The sequence below is a fragment of the Mastomys coucha genome, unplaced genomic scaffold, assembly GCF_008632895.1.
Source record: "Mastomys coucha isolate ucsf_1 unplaced genomic scaffold, UCSF_Mcou_1 pScaffold22, whole genome shotgun sequence".
Lineage (NCBI taxonomy): Eukaryota > Metazoa > Chordata > Mammalia > Rodentia > Muridae > Mastomys > Mastomys coucha.
Window position 1 is genome coordinate 137,166,053 of NW_022196905.1, and position 8,360 is coordinate 137,174,412.

Genomic DNA, 8,360 nt, shown 5'->3' on the forward strand with positions numbered 1-8,360 from the left:
TCAGAAATCTGCCTGCCTCTGCCTCCCAAGTGCTGGGATTAAAGGCGTGTGCCACCACTGCCCAGTTCCCTAGCTCCTTCTTTAACTAGTTTGTTGGTTGGTTGGTTGGTTGGTTGGTTGGTTGGTTGGTTGGTTGGTTTGTTGCATTTTGGGGCAAGATATTGAGACAGGGTCTTACTATGTAGACTAGGCCAACCTTGAACTCACAAGGATCTGTTTCTGCCTCACAAATGCTAGGATTAAAGGTTTGTACCACTACACTTGGCTTAACTAGTTTTTAAATTTTTTTATATTTATTTTTTTTCTTTTCTTTTTTTTTTTTTTAGAATTATTTATTTAGTTTATGTATATAAGTACATTGTAGCTGTATTCAGACACACCAGAAGAGGGCATCTGGTCACTTTACAGATGATCGAGAGCCACCATGTGGTTGCTGGGAACTGAACTCAGGACCTCTAGGAAGAACAATCAGTGTTCCTAACTGCTGAGCCATCTCTCCAGCCCTATTTTTTTTTCTTTATGTTGTATGTGTGTACACAGAATATGCACATGCCACAGTGCAAATATGGAGCTCAGAGGAGGAACTGCGGAAGATGCCTCTTTTTCTACCATGTGGGTGCCTAATACCAAACCCTGGTTGTCAGGCTTTGTGGCAAAGATGGAGAAATGCCACTGGCTTGCCATTTTAACCACTTTTGTTTATATAAGATTTATTTATTTTATGTATGTGAGTACACTGTAACTGTCCTCAGACACACCAGAAGAGGGCATCACATCCCATTAGAGATGGTGTGAGCCACCATGTGGATACTGAGAATTGAACTCAGACCCTCTGGAAGAGCAGCCAGTGCTCTTAACCCCTGAGCCATCTCTCCAGCCCATTTTAACCATTTAAAAAAGATTTTCTTTAATTATGTTTTAATTTAATTTTGTTTTAATTATGTGCCCTCTCCCCTCTGTTGTGTGTATGTGCATGAGTATGTGAATGGGTGTATGTATGAGGGTGTGTGTGTATGGTGTATATATGAGTGTGTATGGATGTATGTATGAGGGTGTGTGTATATGAGTGTGTGGGGGGTTTATGTGTATTATATATGTGTATTGTGTGTGTAGGGGTGTATATGCATATGTATATGGGGGTTTATGTGTGTATGTATGTGTGTGTGTTTGGGTGTGTATATGGGTTTGTGTGTGGGTATATGTATGAGAGTATGTATGTGTTTAGGTGTTGTATGTATGAGTGTGTATATGGCAGGTCATATGTGTGTATATATATGTGTATGAGTGTGTATATGGGTCTGTGTTTATGTGTGTATGTTTATATGTGTGTTTCTTTTTAACAGTTTTCAATTTGTTCAATTTTACCAATGAAGACTCAGGAGCCCGATGCTGGGATAAAAGCCTGCTAGCTCAGAGAGGCAAAGAAAGCACCCAGCTGACCTTTCTCCTCAGCTGATGTCCCAGAAGGAATGTTCTCTCTCCTGCTGGCTCAAAAAACATCCTTCAGGGCTGGAGAGATGGCTCAGCAGGTAAGAGCACCGACTGCTCTTTGGAAGGTCCTGAGTTCAAATCCCAGCAACCACATGGTGGCTCACAACCACCTGTAATGAGATCTGATGCCCTCTTCTGGTGTGTCTAAAGTGTACTTATTTATAATAATAAATAAATCTAAAAAAAAAAAATCCTTCAAGTGGAATGTCCCTCCCTCCTCTTTCCTGCATCTCTTCATTCATCTTCCTGACTCCCTCTCACTCTCTATGGGTTTTTTTGTTTGTTTTGGTTTTTGGTTTTTGGAGACAGGGTTTCTTTGTGTAGCCCTGGCTGTCCTGGAACTCACTCTGTAGAGCAGGCTAGCCTCAAACTCAGAAATCTGCCTGCCTCTGTCTCCCAAGTGCTGGGATTAAAGGCCTGCGCCATCACCACCCGGCCTAAATTTTTTTTTGGGGGGGGGCTTTTTCTTAATAATCCTATGTTCACCTCTTGTCAATTGGTTGCTTACCCTGCCTCTTGACCTATGGTTGACTTTATTTAATCCTGTTTACAATATTCAAGCAGAAAGCTCTTGGATTAAATGTGTAAGTCACATCACATCTAGAAACAGGTTTTTCCAGTAAATAATACAATCTACGGGTTCACAGTGTGATCAAAGAAATATCCTGCAACATCTGTGTATGTATATGTATGTGGGTGTGTGTGAATGGGTGTGTATGTGTGTGAGTGTGTGTGTGTGTGTGTGTGTGTGTGTAGGGGTAGGGGGAATGTAGGTATGGGTGTGGGGGCAGGTAGGGATGTGTGCTTGGGTGGGGAGATGGGTATAAATGTGTGGTTGTAGGGGTGATAGATGTGTGTGGACATGGGTATGGGGGAATATGGATATGTGTGTGGGTGTGTGGGTGTGAGTCATGTGCCATGGGTGCCGGGAAGTGAACCCAGTTCCTGTGCAAAAGCTCTATGTGCTATTACCCACTGAGCCATCTCTGCAGTCCTACATGTCATCCATTTTTTTATATTTATTATATCTAATTACATGGTAGCTGTCTATAGACACACCGGAAGAGGGTGTCAGATCTCATTACGGATGGCTGTGAGCCACCATGTGGTTGCTGGGATTTGAACTCAGGACCTTCAGAAGAGCAGTCGGTGCTCTTACCTGCTGAGCCATCTCACCAGCCCCACGTGTCAGCCATTTTAAGACCCACATGCATGGTATTGTAAAACCATCATGAGCATCCATCCAGAGAACTCATTCATCTTCCCAAGCTGAACCTCTGTCTCCATTAAATACAGTCCCTTCTACATATACACACACACACCTGTCACCTACTGCTCTCATTTGATTTTGTGAGCATGCTTGGCCACACATGCCTCTGTGTGTGTGAGTACCTGCCATGACCTGTATAGAGCTCAAGGACCAAGTTTTGGGAGTCAGTTCTCTCCATCTACTGTATGAGTCCTGCCCAGGGACAAGCTGTATACAGCAAGCATCTTTACCCACAGATGACCTTGATCTCACCTGGAGGCCCTGTATTCTTTCCTAACTGACTTATTTCACTCCATACCCACGGTGGAGCATCTTTCAGAGTGTTCTTTTTAAATCTGGGTGATAGCCTGCTGTGTAGATTTACTGCATTGTGTTTATTTAGGCATCTGCCCCGGGTGCATCTTAGTCGTTCTGTGTGGTTGTAACTGAATACCTAAGAGCAGCCTATTCACAGTGAGAGACTGAGACAGGAAGAATATGAGTTTGAAACCACTCTAGGCTGTCTACATAGTAAGAAACCATCTCAAAAAAAAAAAAAAAAAAAAAAAAAAAAAAAAAAAAAAGAAGAGGGACTGGAGAGATGGCTCAGTGGTTAGGAGCACTGACTGCTCTTCCAGAGGTCTTGAGTTCAGTTCCCAGCAACCACATAGTGGCTCACAATTTTCTGTAAATGGGATCTGATGGCCTCTTCTGGTGTGTCTGAAGACAGCTACAGTGTGCTCATATACATAAAATAAATAAATCTTTAAAAAAAAAGAGGAGGTATATAACTTTGTGGATCTTGCTCTTTTGGATACCCGCTAGGGCCTTCCTCCTGGGTCATGGAGAAGCAGTACACATTTGAGACCCAAGGACAGAAGAACTGCCAAGGAGATCTTGCTTTGATAGCAAAGCCACTCCCAGCCAGGCAGAGATCTGGCTTAAACATACATGTGATCCTGACACTCATGTGATCCCAACACACATGTAATCCCAACACACATGTGATCTTGACACTCAGGAGGTTGGAGCATAAGTATGACGACTTCCAGGCTATCCGGGGCAACTAAGCGAGGCCAGGTCTTAAAAGGAAAAGGAAAGAGAGCTTAGGGTGTGGTTCAGAGGCAGAGCACCTGTCTAGAGTCCACCAGTGAGGGACTGAGGTATAGGAGGTAATCAGTCCTACACTGTTGTGTCTGACCCTACACAAGCCACGTTTCTTTGTTAGGGTTTTACTGCTGTGAAGAGATACCATGACCAAGACAACATTTAGTTGCGGCTGGCTTACAGGTTCTGGAATTCAGTCCATTATCATCAAGGCAGGAACATGTCAGCGTCCAGGCAGACATGATGTGGGAGGAGAGGAGAGTTCTACATCTCGTTCCAAAGGCAAATAGGTAAGACTGACTTCCAAGCAGCTAGGATGAGGGTCTTAAGCCCATGCCCACACTGGCACACTTCCTCAAACAAAGCCACACCTACTCCAACAAGGCCACACCTCCTAATAGTACCACTCCCTGGGCCAAGCATACTCAAACTACCACAGCATGGAATACAAGACACACACACACACACACACACACACACACACTAGTAAAATAAAACAGCCAAGCATTGTGATACACATCTTTAATCCCAGTCCTTAGGGAAGTCAGAGGCAGACAGAGCTCTGGGTTAGAGGCCAGTCTGGTCTATAGGACAGACAAGATTACACAGAGAAACCCTGTCAGAAAAACCAAAGCAATTAAATAAGACAGAGGTTGCAAAGGTGGCTCAGCAGTTAAGAATACATACAGCTCGCTGGGTGGTGGTGGCGCTTGCCTTTAATCCCAGCACTTGGGAGGCAGAGGCAGGCAGATTTCTGAGTTTGAGGCCAGCCTGGTCTACAGAGTGGGTTCCAGGACAGCTAGAGCTACACAGAGAAACCTTGTCTTGAAAAAACAAAAAGAAAAAAAAAATACATACAGCTCTTGCAGAGGACCTGAGTTCAGTTCCCAGCTCCTACCTCAAACAGTTCACAGCTCTCTGTAATCGCAGCTCAGGAAACCTTCTTGCTTCAATGAACTCCTGTACTCCCTCACTTACACATACACACACACGAACACATGCATACATGCTATTAAAGTTAAATAGAGGGCTAGCGAGATGGCTCAGCGGGTAAGAGCACTGACTGCTCTTCCAAAGATCCTGAGTTAGGATTCTAGCAACCACATAGTGACTCACAACCATCCGTGATGAGATCTGACGCCCTCTTCTGGTGCGTCTGAAGACAGCTACAGTGAATTACACCGGAGTGAATGGGGGCCAGCAGAGGTTCTGAGTTCAATTCCCAGCAACCACACACATGATGGCTCAAGGCCATCTGTACAGTTACAGTGTACTCATACACATAAAATAAATAAAATAAATCTTTAAAAAAATAAAATGGTTAAAATTAAATAGAATAAAACATTTGCTTTAGTAATACATGGGGAGGGGGAAGAAGGTTCACACACAGAGAGAAGCAAGCTCTGACATAACATACAATAAAATACTGATAATTGGGTCAAGCATGATGGCACATGCCTTTAATCCCAGCACTTGGAAAGCAGAGGCAATTGGATCTCTGTGAGTTTGAGGTCAGAGTCTGGTCAACACAGTGTCTCAATCAGTCAGATAACAAATATATCAGTATTCACTAGCGTTAGGGAGTAGATAATCATTTTAAATTTCTATGTGTATCTAGATGAATGTATTTCAGATATGATTGTTTAAAATATCTTTCCATTGCATTTTTATGGGTATGTGCATTTGCCTGCATGAATAACTGTGTTCTACATGCATGCCTGGTGTCCCTGGAGTTCAGAAGAGTGTGCTGGACCTCCTGGAACTAGAGTAACTAATGGTTTGAAGCCACTATTAGGGCGCTCTGGGTCCTCTGGAAGAATAAGTGCTCTTAACACTAAGCCATCTCTCCAGCCCCGGGGTATGATTTTAAAAGAGGATTGCATATTTTCCTATGTGTGAATGTGGAGGACAGAGAAGAACCTCAGCCATGGGTCACTGACTTCTAGCTTGACTGAGGCAGGGTCTCTCCTCGGTCACCATTGTATCCACCAGGCTAGCTGGTCAACAGTTTCCAGGGATTCTCCTGTCTCTGCCTCCCATCTTCCCAGTGGAGTACTGGGATTTCAGACTCTCTACCCTGTCCTGGGAATTCAAATTGAAGTCTTTACACTTGCTTAGTAAGCTCTTCATTCACTGAGCCTAAGATCTCTTGATTTTACTATGTGTGTGTGTGTGTGTGTGTGTGTGTGTGTGTGTGTGTATGTGTTTGGTTTTCCAGATTTCCAGACAGGGTTTCTCTGTGTATTCTTGGCTGTCCTGGGACTCACTCTGAGTACAGGCTAGCCTTGAACTCAGAGATCTGCCTGCCTCTGTCTCTGGAGTACTGGATCTAAAGCCGTGTACCACCACTACCTGGCTGATCTTTTTATTATTAAGAGTATGTGTGTGTGCTGGACGGTGGTGGCAAATGCCTTTAATCCCAGCCTTTGGGAGGCAGAGGCAGGCGGATTTCTGAGTTCGAGGCCAGCCTGGTCTAAAGAGTGAGTTCCAGGACACAGCCAGGGCTACACAGAGAAACCCTGTCTCAAAAAACTAAAAAAAAAAAAAAAGAATGTGTATGTGCCTACCCCCAGGAGTGGGGGTAATTCTCGCACCACAGCACACGTGTAGGCCTCAGAAGACAACATTGTACAGTTCTCCATCCTTCCACCCTTATATGGTTTCTCATGGGCTCTGGGGAAAGAGCCCAGGCAGTGTTGCTAGGTATGTCCAGCAAACACTTACCCCAAAGTCATATTGCCAGCCCTCTTTTTCAATTTTTTTCCTTTGTTTTTCGAGACAGGGTTTCTCTGTATAGCCCTGGCTGCCCTGGAACTCACTCTGTAGACTAGGCTGGCCTTGAACTCAGAAATCTGCCTGCCTCTGCCTCCCAAGTGCTGGGATTAAAGGCGTGCGCCACCACTGCCTGGCTCAATTTTTGATACACTGCCTGGCTCAATTTTTGATACAAAGTCACTGGCTGAGTACAAATTCTCAATCCTCCTGCCTCAGCCTGCCCAGTCATTTGTTTCTGAGACAGGGTCTTACCATATAGCCCAGGCTGGCCTGTAACACATGGCAATTCTCTTGCATCAGACTCCTAAGTGCTAAGATTACAAGTTACATATCACCATGCCTAGTCCACACTAAATAAAAGTTACTGAGGACTGGCAAGATGGCTCAGTGAATAAAGGTGCCTACCACCAAGCCTGACTCCCAGAGTTCAATCTCTAGGACCCATATGGCTGGAAAAAGAGAACCTGATCCTCAAAATTACCCTCTGAGCTCCTCACACTGCTGAGGAATAAGCATACTCAAACAGAATAAAAAGTAAATGTAAATTTTAAATTATTTAAAGACTAGAGAGAGAGAGATGGCTTATTGGTTTAGAGTCCAGTTCCCAGCAACCACAGTGGACTCACCCACAATTTCCTGTAACACTCCCTCTAAGGGATCTAACAACCTCTTATGGCCTCAGCCAGTACTGCATTCACTTGGCATACACACACACACACACACACACACACACACACACAAATTGAAAATATAATAAGTTACAGAAGTTGGGCCTGGTGTAGTGTAGTTCCATATTCCAAACTCTTGAGATATGTAGGTAAGAGGATCAAGAGTTTAAAGGCAGCCTAAGCTATGTAGTGAGTTTGGGCCCAACCTGGGCTACATGAAGCAGAGGATTTCCTGTATGTATATGTATACACACAAGGGTCTTTGTGTGTCGAGCAGTGAAAGAGCACTTGGGAGGCAGAGGCAGGCAGATTTCTGAGTTTGAGGCCAGCCTGGTCTACAGAGTGAGTTCCAGGACAAACCTCTGAATCTCATAAGCACAAAGCCCAGACCTCCTCAGGTATGAATGGCTGTCACTCTCCCTTCCCATGAGCCCTTTCTCTCCTGCAGATGTGGGTTTCCTCTATGTGTTTAGGACATAGTCAAGCTCAGATTTACAGCAAGGAAGGGGTGAGGAGGTTCCCAAAGTTATTCTGGGGGGTTGGTCCTAAAAGGAGTAATATAGGCCAGCAGCTCTGCCTAAGGCTGACCTAAAGACCTGAAGACCTGTAAGGCAGGAGAGTCACTGTGTGCTCATGTCCAGGAGGACAGCTCTGTCTCAGGGTGTGTCTGGGCTACAAATCCAGAATACCGGGACTCCCTCCCTCCTCTGTTTCCTCCCCTCTGTTCTCCTCCCCTTTCCCCCATTCTCCCTTCTCCTTTTCTTTTCTACTCCCTCCTCTTTACCATTTTCTCACTACTCTTGATTTCTCTTTCCTCCCTTCTTCTTCCCTCTCTCCTCCCTCCCTCCCTTTCTCCTTCCTGTCTTCATTCTCCCCTCCTCTTCTTCCTCCCTCCCTTCTTCCTTTCCCTCCTCCCTTCCTCTTTAGTCTCCTTCCCCTCTTCCCTGTCTCCCTTCCTGTTTCACACCTTCCCTCTTTCCACACTCCACCAGGTCACAATTCTAATTTCTTCCTTTCTTTCTTTCTTTCTTTCTTTCTTTTCTTTTCTTTTCTTTTTCTTTTTTTTTTTT